Source organism: Colobus angolensis, unplaced genomic scaffold, assembly GCF_000951035.1.
Source record: "Colobus angolensis palliatus isolate OR3802 unplaced genomic scaffold, Cang.pa_1.0 Scaffold136, whole genome shotgun sequence".
In the NCBI taxonomy this organism is placed as follows: domain Eukaryota; kingdom Metazoa; phylum Chordata; class Mammalia; order Primates; family Cercopithecidae; genus Colobus; species Colobus angolensis.
Window position 1 is genome coordinate 3,526,656 of NW_012114444.1, and position 20,769 is coordinate 3,547,424.

A 20,769-nucleotide genomic window follows, 5' to 3' on the forward strand; every position below is an offset into this window, starting at 1 on the left:
TTTCTTTCTTTCTTTCTTTCTTTCTTTCTTTCTTTCTTTCTTTCTTTCTTTCTTTCTTTCTTTCTTTCTTTTTCTTTCTTTCTTTCTTTCTCTCTTTCTCTCTCTCTCTTTCTTTCTTTCTTTCTTTCTTTCTTTCTTTCTTCCTTTCTTTCCTTTTCTTTCTTTTTTTCTTTGTTTTTTTCTTTCTTCTTTCTTTTTTTCCTCTTTTTTTTAATTTTAAACAACTATGCTGGGTTGGGTTGTTATTTTGCCTTGTGCTGGGTAAAAGAACAGATGATATGGTTTGGACGTCTGTCCCCTCCAAATCTCCTGTTGAACTGGAGTCCCCTGTGTTGGAAGTGGGGCCTGGTGGGAGGTGTTTGGATCATGGGGGTGGATCCCTCATGAATGGCTTAGCACTATCCTCTTGGTGATGAGTGAGTTCTCACTCAGTTCATGTGAGATCTGGTTGTTCAAAAGCTTGGCTTTGCCTTCTGCCATGACTGTAAGCTTCCTGAAGCCTCCTCAGAAGTCCAGCAAATATTGGTGTCATGCTTATTCAGCCTGCAGATTCATGAGCAAATCAAACCTCTTTTCTTTGTAAATTACCAGCTTCAGATACTTCTTTATACCCATGCAAAAAATGGCCTAACACAGAGGCTAAACCGTTAAGTAAAGCAGCTGGTGGTAATGGACTTGTTCAATTTCCAGACTTGCATCTTTGTAAATTTCCCTGGCACCACACACAAGCATTAATATGTAAAACATAAATCGCTGAAGATTATCTTACCATCTTCAACTATGCTGTCACTGGAGATAAAAACCAAAGCCATGGCTGGACAGATTGGCCCCAGGTGTCAAATGGATCTTTTCTAGTGAGGTAGGGGGTGGGGAGACGGACAGACAGATGCCAGAATCATCTGATGAACTTTCAAAGAGCAGTAAACAAACGGAAAAACACTGATATTTAGGGAACTTTAAAGTAAATAACATGAAACATAATTGCCATAATCAGACCTGCAAAAAAACAAACAAAAAAAACCAAAAAAAAAAACCAAGAAAGTCTGACATCACCAAGTGATGGCAAAGATGTGGGGAGGCTGGACGTCACACAAAGATCCTTTCAGTCAATTTCATTGCTGAAACTTTCATTCATCATTTATCAGAAACTTACAGTACAACTGTGTAGGGTTTTGGATGTATCTGTAGAGTTTCATGTAGGGTGATACATACTATACAGGTCATTTTCCGAATTTGAAATTAATATAGAGATTTACTTTAATGATAAAAAAAAGTGCAGCAGCAAAACAACATAACAGAGAAACTCACAGAATTAAATATTATTTTCCTATGGTTAGTGTTTGCATGATATGTCTTTTTCTGTCTTTTTAGTTTTAACCTATCTGTGTCTTTAAAGTGCATAAACAGCGGGGTTGGGTTTGCTTTTCAGTCCAGTTTGACAACCCCTTGCTTTGCTGTTAGGAATCAGCCACATAGTGGGTGAGTGAGCATTACCACCTGAGCTGTGCCTCCTCTCAGATCAGTGGTGGCGTTAGATTCTCATAGGAGTGCAAACCCTATTGTGAGCTGTGCATGTAAGCGATCTGGGTTGTGTGCTCCTTATGAGAATCTAATGCCTGATGATCTGAGGTGGAGCTGAAGCAGTGATGCTAGTGGTGGGGAGTGGCTGCAAATACAGATTAACATTAGCAGGGAGGTTTGACTGCACAGAGACCATAGTAAATCAACTGCTTGCAGACTCGTATCAGAACCCTATCAGTGAGTGGCAGGTGAACATTAAGCTGTGTCTGGTGGCATGCTCTATAGTGGCAAGTGAGTTGATATACTTCAGTTGTACAGCTGCCTCTGGTGAGCCTAAAAGTATGTTTGAGACAACTTCACATCGCCATATATTCTGGATTAAAGTCAAGGCAGAATATCCTGAGATTGCCACAAAATCACTGAAAAGTCTGCTTCCATTTCCAGCATCCTATCATTGTGAAGCAGTTTTCTGCAGTGACAGCCACCAAAACGAGATTACAGAATAGAGTGGACATAAGCAACACCCTTAGGGTGTCACTGTCTCCCATCACCCCCGGATGGGACCGTCTAGTTGCAGAAAAACAAGCTCAGGACTCCCACTGACTCCACATGATGGTGCGGTGTAGAATTATTTCAGTATACGCTACAATGTAATAACAATAGAAATAAAGTGCACAATAAATAGGATGTGCTTGAATCTTCCCAAACCATCCTCCCCACCACCCAGTTCATAGAAAAATTGTCTTCGGCAAAACCAGTTCCTGGAGCCAAAAAGGCTGGGAGGCATCTTTTTATTTTTATTTTTTTCTGGCCACTTCCAACACTTCCTCTTTATCTTTGATTTTCAACAGTCTGACTCTGATATGTCTGGTGCGTCTAGGTGGGTGTTGTGTACATGTTTTTATTCTGCTTGAGGTTCGTGAAGCTTCTTGGCTCTACAGCCTGTTACTTTTCCTCAAGTTTGGAAAAATCATGACCATCGTTTCTTTATGTGTTTTTTCCTGATCAAATTCCCTCTTGTCTCCTTTTTGGTATTCCAGTTACATCCATGTTAGATTATTTGGTATTGTCCCACAAGTCATTAATTTCAGTTTGTTTTTGATCTTTTCTCCTTCTCTTTCCCTGCTCTGCTTTATTTTGCATAGTTTTAATTTCTCAGTCTTAAAAATCACTGATTATTTCCCTTCTCTAGTTCTTGTTCTGCTGCTAAGTACATCCAGTAAATTTTTCATTTCAGATATTTTATTATTCCATTATAAAATTACCACATTTTTCTTTTTATAGTTTCCATTTCTCCCCTGAGATTCCCCACCTGCATGCTCATTATGTCCATCTTTTTATACTTAAACATATTTATAGTATCTGCTTTAAAACCTTCTTCTGTTAATTAGAACATTGCATCATCTTTGAATATCAAATGAATTTATTCTTTTCATCGGCCACATTTTTTCCTGTTCTTTATGTGTCTAGTGATTTTTATTGTATACTGGACAGTATGAATGATCTATCATAGTAAATCTAGATTATGTGGTCTTCCTTTTAAGAGTGGTGAGCCTTTCTCTGGCAAGCAGTTAACTTACTGGCAGATGAGTTTTATGCTGTTGGACCTTGCTTTTAGGCTTTGTTAGGATGGGTCTAGGAATACGGTACCTCTCTTCTTAAGACTTTGCCATTCTGGGTATCAAATGACTGTCTGGGATGCTCAGTTGGTGTCTCTGCACTGATTGTTCAGGACTGCAAGTTCCCCTAGTCCCAAGCATCCTCTAAAATCACTAATATCAGTTCATCCCAGAGCTTCCAGGATCTGTTCTCTGCCCATCTTTGCAGAATCTTTCTCTGTGCACTTGCAGCTTAGTATTCAGCCATGTAGTCAATGGGATCTATGTAGATATCTGAAGCTCCTTCTTTGCACAGCTTCTTCCTATCTCTTTCTCCCATTTGTGTCCACACAAATTCCAGTTAACTCTGTAGTCCCGGTTCTGATTTCTGTTTCCTCCCCACAGTGAGAGCATTGCTCTCCACTCAACTCTAATTCCTTGTGGGACATTTTGGAAAATCCTCTTGGAGGGAGTGCCTGGGACCATGTGGACCTCATCTTGTTTGTTTCTCTTCTCTCATGATTATTTAATGCCTGAAAACAGGTGAAGCTGGGTGGAGGGTAAGCCCAATACCTGTCACTCTGATGTGGCCAGACCTGGAAGTTGAGCCTAACTAATTCCTAGAAGAAGCTGGAACCCATGTCTGCCATCTGTTGTCAGGTCTGACTCTGACTATCACTACAATCATGTATAATACTATTGATGCTTACTGTGTACCACTAGGCCATGTAGACACACCTTACAGTCAGTTACTGGTTAGATAATACAGCACCTCTTAGAGCAAGGAGTGCTGCATTGAAAATATACTTATTACTTAAAAAATATTTATGAAGCGCCTGTTATGTACCAGGAGCTGCTTTTGGTGCTGTGGATGTGGTAATGATTAAGACAGATGAGGTCCTTGTTGTTGTAAGAGCCTATTCTAGTGGGAGATCAGTGATAAGTGCAAAATAAATTAAAATAGTTCAGACTGTGATAAAGGCTATGGGGAAAACAAAACTGAGCGACGGATAGACTGATGGAGATGGACATTTCTGAGTGACAGTTGCTTAAAACCCCTTTATGGGTTAACATTTGAGCTAGATTGATGGTTCTCAGCTACAAGTGATGTTGTTGTTCCCTGTCCTCCAGGGCATGTGACAGTGTCTGGAGACGTCTTTGGATGTCACAGCTGGGTGAGTGTTACTGGCATCTAGTGGGGTAGAGGCCAAGGATGCTGCTGAACACCCTGCAATACACAGGAGTGACCCCACAACAGAGAATCATCTGATCCAAAGTGTTACAAATGCTGAAGTTGAGAAACTGGAGAGAGAGCCTCCCGAGTAAGCTCGGTACTTCTGGATGCTTTCAGCGGGCAGGTAGTGGGCTTTCACAGGATTCTGCCTTAGCCTTATTGAGCTCAGTTTAATTGAGTAAGAAATGAGACTGGAGAAAGGGTGGGCAATTCTTTCATATCAAACTGGGCATGCCCTGGTCTTTCTGCAAGCTTGAATATATGGTCAAAACATCCTATTTTATGGGTTGAAATTAACCAAGTTACATGACCTACCACACTATACAGAAGAGGTTGTTGGCCGTGAAATAGGGGAACTGTGTACTGAAAACTCTGGGCTCAGGACTTTACTGGACTCTCTGGAGAAACAAATAATCCATATATTGTTGTTGCCTTAAGGAATTCACAATTTAGCCCAGAGCATTCATGCGTGAGTCAGTTAATGGGCAGTTTAGTGCTTGCCTGTTTTTAGCCACAATGGTAAAGGAGAGATGGCTGTGGGGGTGGCCTCTTGCAGGAAGGAGGTGGGCATGAGGCAGCTCTTCCTCTCGGGCTGTGTTCTGGTTGTAGAATTACCAGCTCCCCTGTTCACCACAAAGTCTGAAGCCAAAAGGAAGTCAAAAGTCAGCTGGAAGAACCTTCTCTCCCCAGAAATGGCTGCGATTCCTTCTCTGAAGAGGCTCAGAGACGAGGGGTGTGGAACTAGTGCCGACACAAAGCTGGGCTTCATGTAGAGTGGGAAGCCCATTTAAATAATAATAAAATACTAACTGAATGGGAAGATCCATTTGTGTATCAGTTTCTGAAATGAAAGAAGTGGTCTGCCTTCTCTGTAATTGCTGTCAGGTTTTAAGCATTCCTCTTTTCAGAACTCTCCTTTTAATGCAGCCGTGAAAATTGTTACCAAGCAACAAGCGGGTCTTGAGAGGTAAGCATTCAAGAGTGACTGACATGGAGACTTTTCATCCGGAGGAAGCTGCCATTATGCCAGCCCCGAAAATGCTGTGTGATGTCAGTTGCTCTGGCTGGCGAGGGCCAGGAGGTGATGTTCTGTTCAGGGGAGATCACAAAGCTGAAAATAAATAAATAAACAGGTGCGGCCCCTCACACCAGAGAACAGCACGTGGTGGATCTGACTTTATTTTGCTGCAAAGAGACTGCATACAAAGGTGTCTTCTCTATGTGTGGAAAGTTGTGTTCACTTCAGTCTTGGCCACCAGAAGCAAGAGAGAGCCTGCCGTGGAACTCTGTAGGGGCATTTAAAGGTGGCAGGCCCCAAAATCCAGCCCACGTCCAATAATACATTGACCATAAGAGGGGCTTGAACTCTGCAAAATCGCCTTTATGGTGTAAAGAATGTAGATTGGTCAGATTCTCATCATACCTCCTTATCTTCATCTCTGCCCCGGGCTCTAACTTGACCATCTCCTCCCTTTGAGGTCGTGGTAAGTGAGACCTACCTCCTTTTCAGTACCTGCCTTCCTTCGAGGCCTCTGTGGACTGCTTCATGTGATTTTCACAGTCATAATTCCTTTAGGTTGGAAATTCTGCCCTGATCTAGGAACTCTATGGGTTTGATTCTTAGCCATTAGTTACCTTCTTCTGGAACAAATTTTTCCTCGGACTTGAGTTACTTGTCTTTGGCCCATAAGCCACAGCTAACTCCATATAAACAACAACAACAACAACATCAATTGACTTTCCCCAAACTCATACGTATCAATGTGAACTAGTTAAGAAAGCTACGGGGGATGGGGGATTGGGGAGAGATAGTATTAGGAGAAATACCTAATTGTAAATGATGAGTTGATGGATGCAGCAAACCAACATGGCACATGCATACCTACGTAACAAACCTGCACGTTGTGCACATGTACCCCAGAACTTCAAGTATAATAAAAAAAAAAAGAAAGAAAACTACATAAGAATAAAAAAGAATGCATTTCGAAGCTTACAGCCAAGTGGAAATGCCTAGCAGACGGGACCTCCAGCAACAGAAGCCAGCTGTGTAAAGGTGGGTGCTGTGCGATTCCATTTCCATGAAGCCCGAGAGCAAGGAGCGCAGTCCATGCTGACGGAAGTCAAAACAGTGGCTTCCTCCCAGGACTGTGCCTGCAGGTGTAGGAGGGAGCCTTCTGTGTCTACAGGGAAGGTGGCTACATGGGTGTGTAATGAGGGCCTCATTCATCTCCTAAGATTTATGCACTTTATTCTCACATAAGGTACTCCTCAATTTTTAAAAAATGGAGAACCAGTATAATTTGCCTGCAAATAGAAAATTCATAATTGATGTAGGCCCCTGTCAAAGTCAGAAGTCTCTCTTCCTTAGGCCCTATCTGTTTCTTTTAAGGGAAACACACAGCAGAACTTGCAGGGTCTGTAGAGAGGGGGTCAGTGGGGCCGGCTCCACTCTCCTGGTCGTGGTTCACTGCCCCCGGATAACGCTGAAGCATCAGGATGTGGCTGGTTTCCCACACTGACCTCTGCTTCTGCCCAGGAAATTTCTTTTGTTAATTGCTGGAGTGGTTTGGGTGCTTTTTGGAAGGGAGAAGAGGCCCGGAGGGCTAATGAGGCCTCTCCGGGGCTGCTGCAAAGGGAGGATCATGTGTTGCCTGTTTTAGTGTCTTCCCTGGGGAGAAATGAGATTATGAAAGGTTCAGTCATCAGGGAAGCCCTCGAGTTAGAGCCACACAGCAACACTGCAGGATGCAGCAAGCCACCTGGGGCTGCAGTTCAGATGGAGCCAGACCTCTTCTGGAGGTTTGCAGGGGCTCCTTGCTCAGCTCTGTGCTGCCTGTGGCATCCCTTTTTGTGAGCCTGGTGCAGGTGGGCATGCTGCATTTGTTAATTCCATAAATTTTACTTCCCCTTCCGCAGAAATGTAAAATCATTACTTGCTGTTTCAGCACCCAGGCCTTCAAAGGGGAACTTGATCCTTATCAAAGAGTTATATATAAATATATATTTTCCTGGTAGAAATTAAAATTAATTCATGTGATGAATACATTTATCCATTTTATCACCTAAATTCATCTCATGTAGCACCAGGGGTGGGCAGTCATTTACTTAACCATGGAGCCAACTAGTAGTATTGGAGATTGCCTTGAGGTGCCAGGCAGGATTCTAGGCACCTGGGTACAGAGATTGAATCTTTACTTGAACTCAGGTCAGAAGAAATAGACACTTAATGAACAAAGTGGTAAAAATGTCCTGAAGAGAGGCAGTGGGGTAAGGGTCAGGTGGTGGTGAGCAGGATGCTACCAGGTCAGTGCTCAGAAGTTCCTCTGACGTGGTGGTGTCTGAGCAGAGGCCTGACTGCAGGGAGATGAAGGAATCTCTCTGCAAACTGGAGAGAGCAGCAAGTGCAAAGGCCCTGGGGCGAGAGAATGGACAATGTGCTTGGGAAGCAGCAAAGAGGCATGTGTGGCTCAATTGGATCCAACCACCAGAACATGAGAGCCAGAATGCTCCCTGAGAGACCAGGTGGCCTGGGCCAGGTCAGGCACCGGGATTCAATTTTGAGCACCATGGAAGCCATGGTCAGGCTTAGAACAGAGGAATAACATGCTTGAGATGAGGACTTGTCCTCCCAAAGGGCCACACATGCTTTGAACAGAGAACCAGCAGTGTGGGGCTGCACGGTGGAGGCAGGAGGCTCAGGGGGTGGCCTCTGTGGTTTGAACACCTTTTCTTTTAGGCTCAGTGTCCAGACCCCACTGGATTTCAGGGGCCATTTTAATTCCCTTTAAAATCAGAAAAAGCGAAAGGGCTGGGTGAGGTGGCTTCTGCCTGTAATCCTAATACTTTGGGAGGCCAAGGCAGGAGGATCTCTTAAGCCCAGGAGTTTGAGATTAGCCTGGGCAACATAGCGAGATCCCATCCCCTCAAAAAATAATAAAAAATAAATAACTAGATGTGGTGGTGCATACCTGTAGTCCCAGCTACTCAGGAGGCTGAGGTCGAAGGATTGCTTGAGCCCAGGAGGATGAGGCTGCAGTGAACCATGATCACAGCACTGCACTCCAGCCTGGGCAACAGATCAAGATCCTGTCTCAATAAAAACAAACAAACAAAAAAAGAAGCAAAGGAATACAATCCTGTCTGGACTGTGTTTGTCTTTTTACCAACACAACTGTTAAAATATTTATATAGGCACACACATATATATATACACACACACACATACATGCAAATATGCATATATGCGCGTTCATATGTATATATGTAAAATATCGGTCATTTTGCATACATATAAAATATTTAGATAGACAAACAGATGACAGAGAGATGTAGCCAATGGAAGACGGAGCCATTAAGACCACAGTGGTTGGCTCATCAGGATCATGGGAATACCACAGCATCCCCGGCTGCCATTGTCTTGGTCGAGTATGATGGTGGCCTGCCTGTGGGTGGGAAAGTAGAATGGGAGAAGGGTTCAGAGTCTTCATCCAGTAGTGCTGACCACATCTGCTGACTGTGCTGCATTGGTGCTGCGTTTGGGAACTCATTCTGCAGGAGGACCCATTTCTTCTTCTGCAGCTCCTTCACACACAGGGAGGGGTTTCTATGAGACTGGAGCCCAACAGAGAAGCAGGGAAGTGGAGTGGGGAGCCGGCGCAGGTGCTAAGAACAACTGTTACAATTCAACATGTCCCCTGGGGATACAGACTGTGACCCTTGGATGCTGCCCACACTCAGGTGCAGATGTGGGCCTTCTGACAAAACTTCTCCGCAGCAACCCGGGGGAGGAGGCAAGGTGGGCTCCCATTCTGAAGCTGGACGTTGTTCTCCTTGGTGTCAGCTTCTCCGAGTGTTGTCACCATGGTCCCCTTGTAGAGCGCCTTGATTGAGATCAAAGTGTGTGTGCGTGCATCGTTTTATCCAGAGCCTGCTTCCCTCCTGCCACTTTCAATGAAATTTGCGAGTCATTCCGGGCACCTTCAGAGGAAGAAGGCTTCTCTCTCTCTGGCTGGCTCAGTGAGGAGCCGCTCAAAGAGAAGTTACTTAACAAGCACAGGCTTCTGTGAGCACGTCTTGCTTTCCTGGGCTCCTGGCTCTGGCCTGCAACTTTCCTGACCCATCTCATTTTCATGCCCTTTGTGGGGAGTTCCAGCAGGAGGCTCAGATGGGAGCAATTAGTTTCCGCAGGTAATTAGGCTTCTGGGCTTGGGCTCTGAGAGACAATTGGAAATTTTTATTTCAAGTCTATTTAAAGTCCTCCCGAGTCTGAATCAGATGGTAAGGTGTTTAGAAAAGCCAATTACATCCCACTAGCATACAAAATGTTCACAATATAGTCAAGGAAGCATATTGCCTTTTACTTTAAAAATGAACTTTTTTCCCATCTTTGCAACTTACCATTTGCCTGGTTGCAAGAAACACAAGAAACAGATGTCTCCTGGTCCACCTGCTTCCTGTCGCAGATCAGCTAAAAGGTAAAATGGTCTGTGGACCACGGCTTTAGGCATTTGGCCTGTCTATCGCAACCATGGAATGAGGTCAGAGACGAAGAGCTGGTCCACCTGCTTCCTGTTGCAGATCAGCTAAAAGGTAAAATGGTCCGGGGACCATGGCTTCAGGCACTTGGCCTGTCTATCGCAACCATGGAATGAGGTCAGAGTCAGAAGATGAATATTTAGAGAACATTCCCCACCCAGTGGTCATGTGAATGTGCTGAAAGGTGATCTAAAGTGTCGAGAAGGAGGGACTTATGGGGATTCCCGGAACGGCACTGGCTAAGATGGTGCTTCCTGTAAAGACCATGCTGTTTCCTTCTGAACTGTCCCACGGTGTCCAGGCTCTGCCTAGTCTTCCCTGGAGATCTGGCCCTATTAATTTTAGAGAAGGTGCTCTCCAGCGAGCTTGAATAATCAGGCATTTCTCCCACCCCCATATCTGTCTCCCAGACATTTCCACTCATTGCTCATTTTTATTTTTTGAGATGAGATTTCACTCTGTTGTCCAGGCTGGAGTACAGTGGCATAGTCGTAATTCATTGTAATGTTGACCTTTCAGACTCAAGCAGTCCTCCTACCTCAGTCTCCCAAGTAGCTAGGATTTCAGGGTGCACCACCATGCTCAATTTTTAAATTTTTATTGTTGAGACTGGATCTCAAACTACTGGGCTCAGGTGATCTTCCGGCCTCAGTCCCACAAAGTACTAGGATTACAGGTGTGAACCACCATGTCTGGCCTGCCCATTGCTCTTAATTCTGGTCTCTTGAACACACAGACTAGGAAGGAACTCTTTACAGAAGAAAGAATGTTTGAAGTGTTGAAACGGATCTCAAGGACATTAGGAAGCCTTCTTGGCGATGGACAGACTACTTGAGGAGCTCCAAAATGTTCTGTTCACAGCTGTATCTTCAGCTTAGATAGGGCTGCCATCAGCTGATAGGAGACTGGCTGATATGGTTTGGCTGTGTTGTAGCTCCCATAATTCCCACGTTCATGAGAGGGATGCAGTGGTATGTAATTGAATCATGGGGGTGGGTCTTTCTCATGCTGTTCTTGTGATAGTGAGTAAGTATCATGAGATTTGATGATTTGATAAAGGGGAGTCCCCCTGCACCAGCTCCCTTGCCTGCCACCATGTAAGATGTGCCTTTGCTCCTCATTCACCTTCAGCTCTGATTGTGAGGCCTGCCCATCCATGTGGAACTGTCAGTCAATTAAACCTCTCTCCTTTATCAATGACCCAGTCTCAGGTACGTTCTTATTAGCAGAGTGAGAACAGACTAGTACACTGGGAAAATTAGAGAAAAACAACAGTTGGGACACATAAATTCGGGAAAGGCACTTCCTCTGAATGAGCACAGCTCCATGGACATGGGACTGCATTAGAGGATGCCATCTGTGTGCAAAGGAAGAAGATGAGCTGGGAAGTGCACATGCCTCCAAATCTGTTCACCCTGGTGAGAGAAGGATCAGAAGCACCCTGATCTTGTTGCCAGCACCCACTTGTATATTTGTAAATAAATAAGAGGATGGGGCCAGGCATGGTGGCTCACACCTGTAATCCCAGCACTTTGCAAGACTGAGATGGGCAGATTGCTTGAGCCTAGGAGATCATAACCAACCTGGGCAACATGGTGAAACTCCATCTCTACAAAAAGCACAAAAATTAACCATGGGTGGTGGCATGCTTCTGTGGTTCCAGCTACTCAGGAGACTGAGGTGGGAGAATTGCTTGAGCCCGGGAAGTTTTGGCTGCAGTGAGCCATGATTGCACCACTGCCCTCCAGTCTGGGCAACAGAGTGAGACCCTGCCTCAAAAACAAAACAAAACAAAAAAAACACAAAACAAAACAAAACAAACACAAGTGGATGAGCCAGTTCTCACACAGCAGTCAAGTAAGCATCCTGGTGATGGGATTGAGAAAATAATGTCCAAAAAGTCAAACTGAGTGGCCATTTCCACCTTGTGGTTCATGTTTGTAGAAGCTGGAGGGTTTAAGCATGGCATCATTGGTGAAGTCACAAGAATAATAAATCACAGCAACTGCCATCATATGGAGGGAAGAAAGCATTAAAGCTAGTGTAGAATCTGGGTGGAGTCCTGGCTCTGTCATTCCCAGCTGGTCAGCATATGTTCTGCTTCTGAGACACAGTTTTCTCATCTATAAAATGGTGAAGGGAGGAAGTACACCCACTTCATAAAGTTGTGTAGGGTGTAAAAGAAAGGAGTTCTATGGCACAGCTTGGTAAATGATAGAGCCCCATATGTATTTGAGGTAGGAGATTATGTTGTCTAATTTGTGTTTGGCCAAGATTCAAAGTTTCTTGAATTCTCATAGAGAAAAAGCACGCAGGTTTGTGGTGAGAAAATTGAAGGACTTTCCTCACTTTCTAGGAAACAATCCAGATACCAGGTGGATACTTTAGGGCTCCACACAGGAAACAGAAACTACTTGAGGTGAAAGTGGCTGAATACAGGGAATCAGGTGCTCATGAAATTATCAGATGGAAGGAGAAGTGGACTCTGGGGATTCAGAGACGTGCCACCTTGCAGAGTGAGTGTGTGCTGCAGAATGACCTGCCAGGCAGCTGCCATTTCTTTCACCATCAGGAAAGTGAGGAATCAGGAGACTGCCATGGAACTATTGATCCCAACAATACATGAAAACAGAGATCTCTTGGTTGGGCAATGGGACTTAGGAATCTGCTGCCACCATTGTAACTATGAGGACACCCGGACAGTATCATGCAGCTATGGAGGCTGTAATGTCCTCTCCACACCTGCTCAGTTGGTGGCCTGACACAAGTGCTGGTGCTGGCAGAATCAGCCATGGGAAGCCAGGAGATGGCCTCATTTCTTGCACATCCCCCTGGGAAGTGTCTTTCTGCTTGACCGAACTCAATCTCATCTGTGGGTGAAGGTGTGTTTGTGACCTATTCCTGCTTAACAGATTACAGTAAACTTGGCACACATTTATTGATTTCTGTGGGTCAGGGATCCAGGTGGGCTTGACTGTGTCCCATTCCTCCTGTGGCTACCATCATGGTGCCTTAGCTGGGGCTGAGGTCTCATCTGAAAGCTCAACTGGGGAAAGCTCTGCTTCCAAGCTCACTCGGGTTCTTGGTGAGCTCAGTTGCTCCAGGTGTGACAGAGGCCTCAGTTCCTTGCTGGCTGTTGCATGGAGCCACCCTCCACTCCAGTTCCTCAGCACAGGGAACTCCGCAATGTGAGGGCTTATATCCTGGAAGCTGAGATAGCCAGAGAGAGTCTACTGGCAAGATGGAGGTTACAATCTCTTGTAAGCTAATCAAGGAAGTGAAATATTATCCCCTTAATTACACATGTCATCCCATCATCCTATTGGCTAGAACATGTCACTAGCTCACCTCACACTGATGGGGGTGCAGGATTCCACAGGGGCATGAATACCAGGGGGTGGGGATCATTGGGGAGCACGTTTCTATCAGTTCACCACAAAGAGATTCTAGAAAATGTATTGTTTAATTTTTCAACCTTAGCAGTCCAAGAAGAGCTTGTGGAGGAGCTGGGAATTCATGCTAAATGCCAGTAGGCCATATCCAGTGGACAACAGGAAAATAAAACCCACAGGGCAACACGAGGAGCACTCTGGACATCATAAAGCAAGTGAGATTCCCTCTACGTAGGTCTGGTGACAGGCAGGGCTTTGCAGCTTAGAGACTGCTTTCTACGAATGTCACTGCCGGTGAGGTCTCCAGTGAAAAGACTGTAAAGCAATAAATTGTCCATAGTAGAGCAGCAAGGAATCCTCTGCTAAGAAAGGGATGCACAATGATGCATCTGAACCCAGTCATCAACAGCCCAGAAGTGAGCACCAGACCCTAGCCTTTCAGATGCAACACATGCACCATCCTGAGCTCGATGACACAATCTGATAAATGGGAATAATGACAGTCTCCACCTGCTGGGTTGGTGAAGAGTTACTTAATAACTGCTTTTCAGTGTTAATTGTCTCTTTGATAATTAAGTAATTAGCACATTGCCTAGCATATTGCAAACTCTAAAAAATGTGGGTTATTCTTACTTTACAATCCAATGTCTTCCTTTCCCAGATGAAGAAGCTGTGGGCCAAAGGAATAAGGTGACTCACGGTACATTAGTGTCCAAAATATCTATGGTCACTTAGTGGAGGTGAGCCTTGCAGCCAGGTCTCTTACACCCAATCCTCTTTCCAGCATACTCTAAGGGAGAAATTTCCAGTAAAATAGACAATGGTCCACTGTTTCAGTTGAAATTGCTGTTTTTATAGTTTAAAATGGTTGCATGTTGATGCGTTCACATGGTTTAGGGGAGAAACTGGCATCTTGAGTCTTCCTGCCAGGCACAGGAAGCTGTCCGGCCTGAGCACACTTGTAGAGTCTCTGGCCTCTTGGTCAAGTGGTCAAGGATACTCTCAAGGTCAGGTTCAATGCGTCTGCCTCAGATGACCTTAGAGCTAACACAAATGACCCTAAGCTCAGGTTGAGAGCATTTGAGTCAGCTGACTTCATATCATGAGTCTGCATTAGAGAAACTCACACATTCTCCCGTTTCCTAATTAACATGAAGGTCATACTTACACATCAGGGTTTGGCTTGGTGTCTCTACCTTGCTTGCTGGTGTTTCTCTGACAGATACAAGCTGGCGTGAATTGGATGCTTCATTAACTTGCCTGAAAGGGACAATATTCATAATCAACATGCTCTCAAAATCCACTAAGTCCCACCAACTGTGGTTTTGCTCTGAGACTAACGGGCCCAAGAACTCATGGAGGACAACAGGGTGGGGGCCGGAGGGTTCCCACCTTGTGCTGCCGGGTTTCCACCTTGTGCCTCAGATTTGAAAATCCCAGGGCCTTCAGGGACTGGTAAGAAGCTGAGTCCATGTAAGGCGCCACAAGTCTCCCCAGCTTACAGATGAGAAGCCCCCTCCCCCAGCCACATCTTACTGGTTCCAGCTCCCTGGTTATCCTGGAAACCATTACATGTGCAAGCAGCTGCAGGGAAAACAAGTTTGTGCAGCCGCCTGCAGGCATGGATAGAAGGGGCAGGGGCAGGATTTTTACTTCCTCTTGCCGCAAATTTTCCTGGGCCTTCTCCTGGGAAAACTGTGCAAAATCTCCCTGGAGAGATGATATCACATCATGAGGGTTAGAAAGGAGTTGGTTAAAATTCTGTGTTTAAATTGAAATAGGAGAGAAGGGTAGCCTTCAACGCTGGCTGCACATCAGATTGACCCAGAGAGAATTCAAGCAACAGCTCTACTCAGGAATCTTTCAAATAGCCCAGGATGTTTTGTTGCTCCAGGATGGGGGCTGTGGATTTGTGTTTTTCAGAACAGCTCAGATGATTCTAGTGTAGGAAACACTAATAGATGTAAATAAGTGTGTACTAGAGTTGTGATGCATTGCTTGTAAAACTCCCCATATGTACATTTAGACCACTCATTCATCTACAAGCACTTGTTGTATTTCTTATCATGCTTAAAGTCGCAGATACAGTGAGGAGGACTGGCAAGCTCCTGGCCCTTTCATGGCATCCAGGCCAGTGCCTATCAGGGAACAAAGCAGAATTCAGCTAAGAGTAGCCAGCTTCTGCCAGGAGGACATTCAGAATGAGAGTTGGATGAGTTTAGTCCACCACAGGTACACTTTATTTATGCCAGAAGAGGGTGATCTCAGGGGGAAGGCCTGCTGTGGGAGAGTGACCTTCGTTTCCCCCATCACTGGGCATGCGTGGTGGGCTGGGCATCTGCCTTGTATGGGTTTGTTAGGAGCAATCCCATTTCACAGTGTGATGAGTGGGTGAGCTGGGAGGATAAAATGCTGATGGGTGGCTGCAGATAGGAACTCCTGGCCCATGTTTATTTTTAGACATTCAAGGTGGGCTTTGCTCATGCCCATATAACATTTCCAGGACAGGCCACATGACACGCCAGCACTTCAGAGGCATGGCTTAGTCCTTCCTGGTCAACATGAGGTTGTTGGTATTCACATGATGGCCTGTTTATGCTCAGAGGGGGGCACCAGAGCCAGGGATTCCGGGCAGCTTGTCACTGAGGAGGCAGGTGACTTGAGAGAAGAGGAGACTGCAGTGGGTCCAAACATAGCTTCTCACATGCTTACTAAACTCTACTATGTCAGGTATGTGTCCTTATCTATATAAATGAGAATAATGACACCTGAATGGTGACATCATTGGGCAGATCAGAGTTGAGTCTGTAAAGTGTCAGGCACCATCCCTGACACGTAACATGTGCTTAACGAATGGCAACTGGGGTTAGGTTTGTATCAGCTACCTATTGCCTCAATAGTGCCACATAACAAATTATCCCAGCATTGAATGGCTTGAAAGAACTACCATTCACTATTTTTCCTTGAGTTTTGGATTGGCCGGGCAGTTCTGCTGATCTGAGCCAGGCTCAGCTGCCTCTACTGGGGTGGCTTGCTGTGCTATAGTCAGCTGCATGTTGGTTGGGGGCTGCTGGTCCAGAGTGGTTCTGGAGGCCAGTCCAGTCTCCTCTAGATATCTTTTAGATTATTTTTCTGTCAATCAACCCTGAATATGTTCTCTTGGTGATGGCAGAGGTCAAAGAGAGTGAATATCTTTTCAGAACTTGGCTCGGGTCACATTTGTTAACATCCATTGGCCATAGAAAGTCACCTGGCTGAGCCCAGAGTCAGTGGGAGAGGGATACGAGGAGGCCATTAATCAGGTAATCAATGCAACCACATGACCACTATGGTCATGGGAATGAGGAAGACAGTCTACAAATCTCACGTGTCATTTCTCCTTAACCTGATCTGAGGTGCTCCCTAATTTGGTGACAGTGGAGGTAAGACTTTGCAAAGCTGAATGTAAGATGACTATGCTTACATTCAGCTTTGCAATGTAATGTATTTTGCTGAATGGCCAGAAGACTATGATGAGGGTTTGGAGAGGTAGAAATAAGAATCTAATATTGAATCCAGTAGGTTGCAATGATTAAAAAACAAAATTATAGGATATGCCTTAGAAACTGTGAAAATAGCCTCATTTTTATAAGACCTTTCAGAATGTGTCTGTTGAATGCATATTTTCTCTTGTAGTTTTCTCAACAGTAAACATCGGAATAATTGAATGTTTGCTGTTCAGAGATGCCTCTTTGTGTGAACTAATAAGTGCCTTTCGGTGCTGCATTTGCCGGGAGAACTTAAATAAAAATGGTCAAGCATGATTAATTCTGCCCACTGCCAAGATGTTAATTGCTTCATTCTCCTTCATTTCAGAGTCAGAACAATGGGTCTTAATGGGCAGCCTATCTCTATCTAAGAATGACCAATCAGAGAACAAGACCAGGGCTTGAAGGTGATGGTGATCTGCCATTCAAAGTAACAGAACCCTGAGGAAAGGTGACAGACAGGTCCTTCTCAGCGCTGGTCTGCACCCCTGAGCCTCCTGGGTCCCCCTCCTTCTCTGGTCTTCCCTCTCAGGGAGTTAGTAACTCAAAGGTTGTTTGGGGAACAATGTCTTTGCTTTTGCTCATAAATCAGTCCCACCGGTCACTGGAGGGAATTGTCGCATTTTGCTGAGACACATTGCTGCCTTTGAGAGAATAATTGCCAGATTTGGCCAACTTGGGACCACCTTCCTTCATCTTCATTTCCTCTCTGGGGATGCCCTAAAGAGTATTTACTTTCACTTAAAAGAGAGCAATTTCTTCTCATGAAATCAAGTTTTCTCCATGAGCCAAGCTTGTTTTATGATATTAAACATTTGAATAAAAAATTATAAGTGTACTATAAAATGCTGATGGATGATTAATTTATTTTTATTTTGCATGTTTTAAGGCTGTGGGGATTACTGTTGTGAAGCAGATCCAAATATAGCTCTTGAATTCTACATAGAGCTGAAAGAATCAGTCCCCAGCAATGGTTGAGTGGGCAGTAAGAGATGGCGGCCCACTCTGTGCCGTTGCTGTCCCAAGGAGAAGAAAGGAAAGAAGTTGGGGGTGGAAGGGAAGTTTAGGAGCAATAGAGGGGATGGATGGATGAAAGGGAATTATTTCCCTTGTACCCTCTTTCCCTCAGCCAATGAGCCTTGCAGGATGGGCCTATCCTGTCCCTGCACAGCTGCCCCGTCCTTCAGGGTCACCCTGACTTTCTGTCCAGAGCACAGAACTTGAGCTGGGAGGCCCATGTCTGAGCCATCACTCTACTCCTTTTAGCTGTGTGATCTGGAGCATCACAGGAAACTCCGTTAAGCCTCAGTTTTGCCATCTGTGAAATGGGTGAGCAATCACCAACCAAACCACTGGGATACCCAGAAGACCCAGTAATACCCTGACAACCCCTAAGGTGTCTGTGGACTCGATGAGCACAGCACCAACCCCACTAACTTCCCTGTGCTGCCTTCACTGGCCTTGTGAATACACTGAGTAGTTCAATCCGGAATAAAAACATAATAGTCACACCCCATCTTTCCTTTGTCACGGTGGAAATTGAGGATTTACTCAGTTAAGTAACTTGCCAAAGGCTAAAGGAGGAATCCAAACCCAGGTGAGTATCAGTCCTTTGATTTGTTCTTCCCAAGCTGTTAAAAGATTGAGGAACCCAGAATTCGATCATGCGCCTGGTACCTATGAAGCACTCACCTGTGCTTTCAAATACCACCCCTTAGCAGCGGGAGGGTCAGGAGCGGGTGGGCAGGACAACTGAACTAAACTAAACTACATTGAAGAGCAGGTCATTTTGCTCTGAGTGTGCGCATGATGCCGACGGGGCCACATCAGGTTCAGATTTCGCTATGATTTCCCCCGGCTCCTGGTTCTGAGCTTGGGAGCCAATCAGGCAGCTCTTATGTGCGTCTTAACACACGAGGCTGTGGAGTGGCATCCACAGAGGTGCCTGGCGCGTAAGTAGTGGGTGTGAGATGCAAATCTGGGCTCTTAAGTCATAATCCTGTTGGTGACATTGCCTTGGGTTGCTACGGTGATGATTATGTTATCAGGAGGATTATCGTTTTCCGTGAAGAATGGGTAGAAAGACCAAACCAGCCTCCGAGAAACCAAAGGCCTCATTCATAAACAAACAATCATTCTGAAAAATTAAAACAAAGCATAGGAAGGAACATATTAGCTGACAAATGTGTGACACTGCGGATTCTTTTATTCCAAATAAAATGCTTTTCAGGTTTTTAAGTTCAAAGCTTGTTTTAGGGCAGAAAATAAGCCATCATAACAAAAGAACAAGAAGGGGAAATATGACAGAAGACAAGGAGAGCAGAGACAACACAAAAGTGGAAATGTAGCAGATAACAGAACAGAAGAATATTAAATGACTTTTAATGAAAGGATTACCCTGAAAAAATACAACTCAGCAAAATATTTTAATTATTTTATTACAGGAAGAAAGCAAATTAGCTGTCACCCATAAATAAACACAATCCACATATTAGAGTGAATTTTGAGAAGAAAATTTTCAATTGGGACTGACTGAATAGAAGGCCCATGTTTGTACATGGATTTCCATGTAAGTTGAACATTCTTCATTGACCGTTTCAGGTTGTCAATTGATGTTTCAATCTAGCATCAGTTTAGTGTTAGGTATAAACAAAAGCCTTTAAAAAGCGAGAAGTACATTTGTGGAGATCTTGATGCTTCCATTCAAAACACCTCAAATGAAAAACCCCTGTCCCATCTCAAATTCCAATTCCCTTTTAAATTGTAAGAAGCTAGCTTGCATATTGGTTTCAGTTAGGATGGGGCCATCTATTTTGGATTTTATGTTGTACATTTTTTTTCTGAATCAGAGAATAATCCATTATTCTTAAGATATATTCCATGTTTGTTAACCATTCAAGTTTAGACCTATCTGTATCAGTTAGCAATGTTGGAATAACGAATCTTTCCATAATCCAGAGGCTGAAAACAACGGGTATTTATCACTTACGAGCCAGTAAGAGAGTTGCACGGCACCACGGCTGGGCTAGGCTGGACTCTGGACTCCCAGCTCCTGGCTCCAGGTTCCAGGCTCCAGGCTATGATTTGGGTTGAGTTCTGCTCCTTGAGCCTCCCATTATCCTTGAACTAGTGGCTACCCAGGGCATGGTTTCTTGTGGTAACAGTAGGAACACAACAGGCCATGAGGAACACCAGATGCCCTCTAGGCTTGGCTCAGGACTGGCATGTTTTCTCTGCTTATGTTCCATTGGCCTGAACAAGCTACTTATCCAAGCCCTGCTTCAGTGGGATGAGGCAAGTGGCCCCGAAAAGAAGGGAGGGAAGATTTTCTGCATTGTAACCCAGCACATGGTGCCATCTGACCAGAGGCTGCCCTATCCTCTTTGGCCCCTGAGGAGGAGGCATCTTATAGCAGCAGGAGCATGGAATGGGAAGCAGTGGAATTTCAGCTCTGTGTTCATCACTTCTCAGTCATGGGAACTTGGGCAAGCCTCTGAGCCCCAGCCCCTTCATCTGCAAGGCAGTTGCTGCAGGGTATGTGGGACCACAGCTTTAGAAGCCTGGAAGACACGCATCTGAGTGCTGGTATTTGCCACCTACTGGTTGTACATTCCTTGATGCTGTTTCCTATCTGTGAAATGGGGATAAGGCCACCTCTCTTCCTTGTTGGAAGTCCAGTGCAACTCCCTGTTGGGAGTGGGGGGAGATATGGCAAAGCGACTATCAGATCAAATGAGCAAACAAAAGTGAAGTATGTAACACTTTGACTGGCAAGCCATCAGTGTGTACACAATGTCCACAATTTTATTATTATGGTGATCCCCAGAAAGATATGTGTGCGAACACCAAGAACTTGTAAATGTGACCTTGTTTGGAAAAAGAGTTTTTGCAAAGGTGATTAAGTTAAGGATCTTGATATGAGATCTTCCTGGATCCTCCAGGTGGACCCTAAATCCAATGAC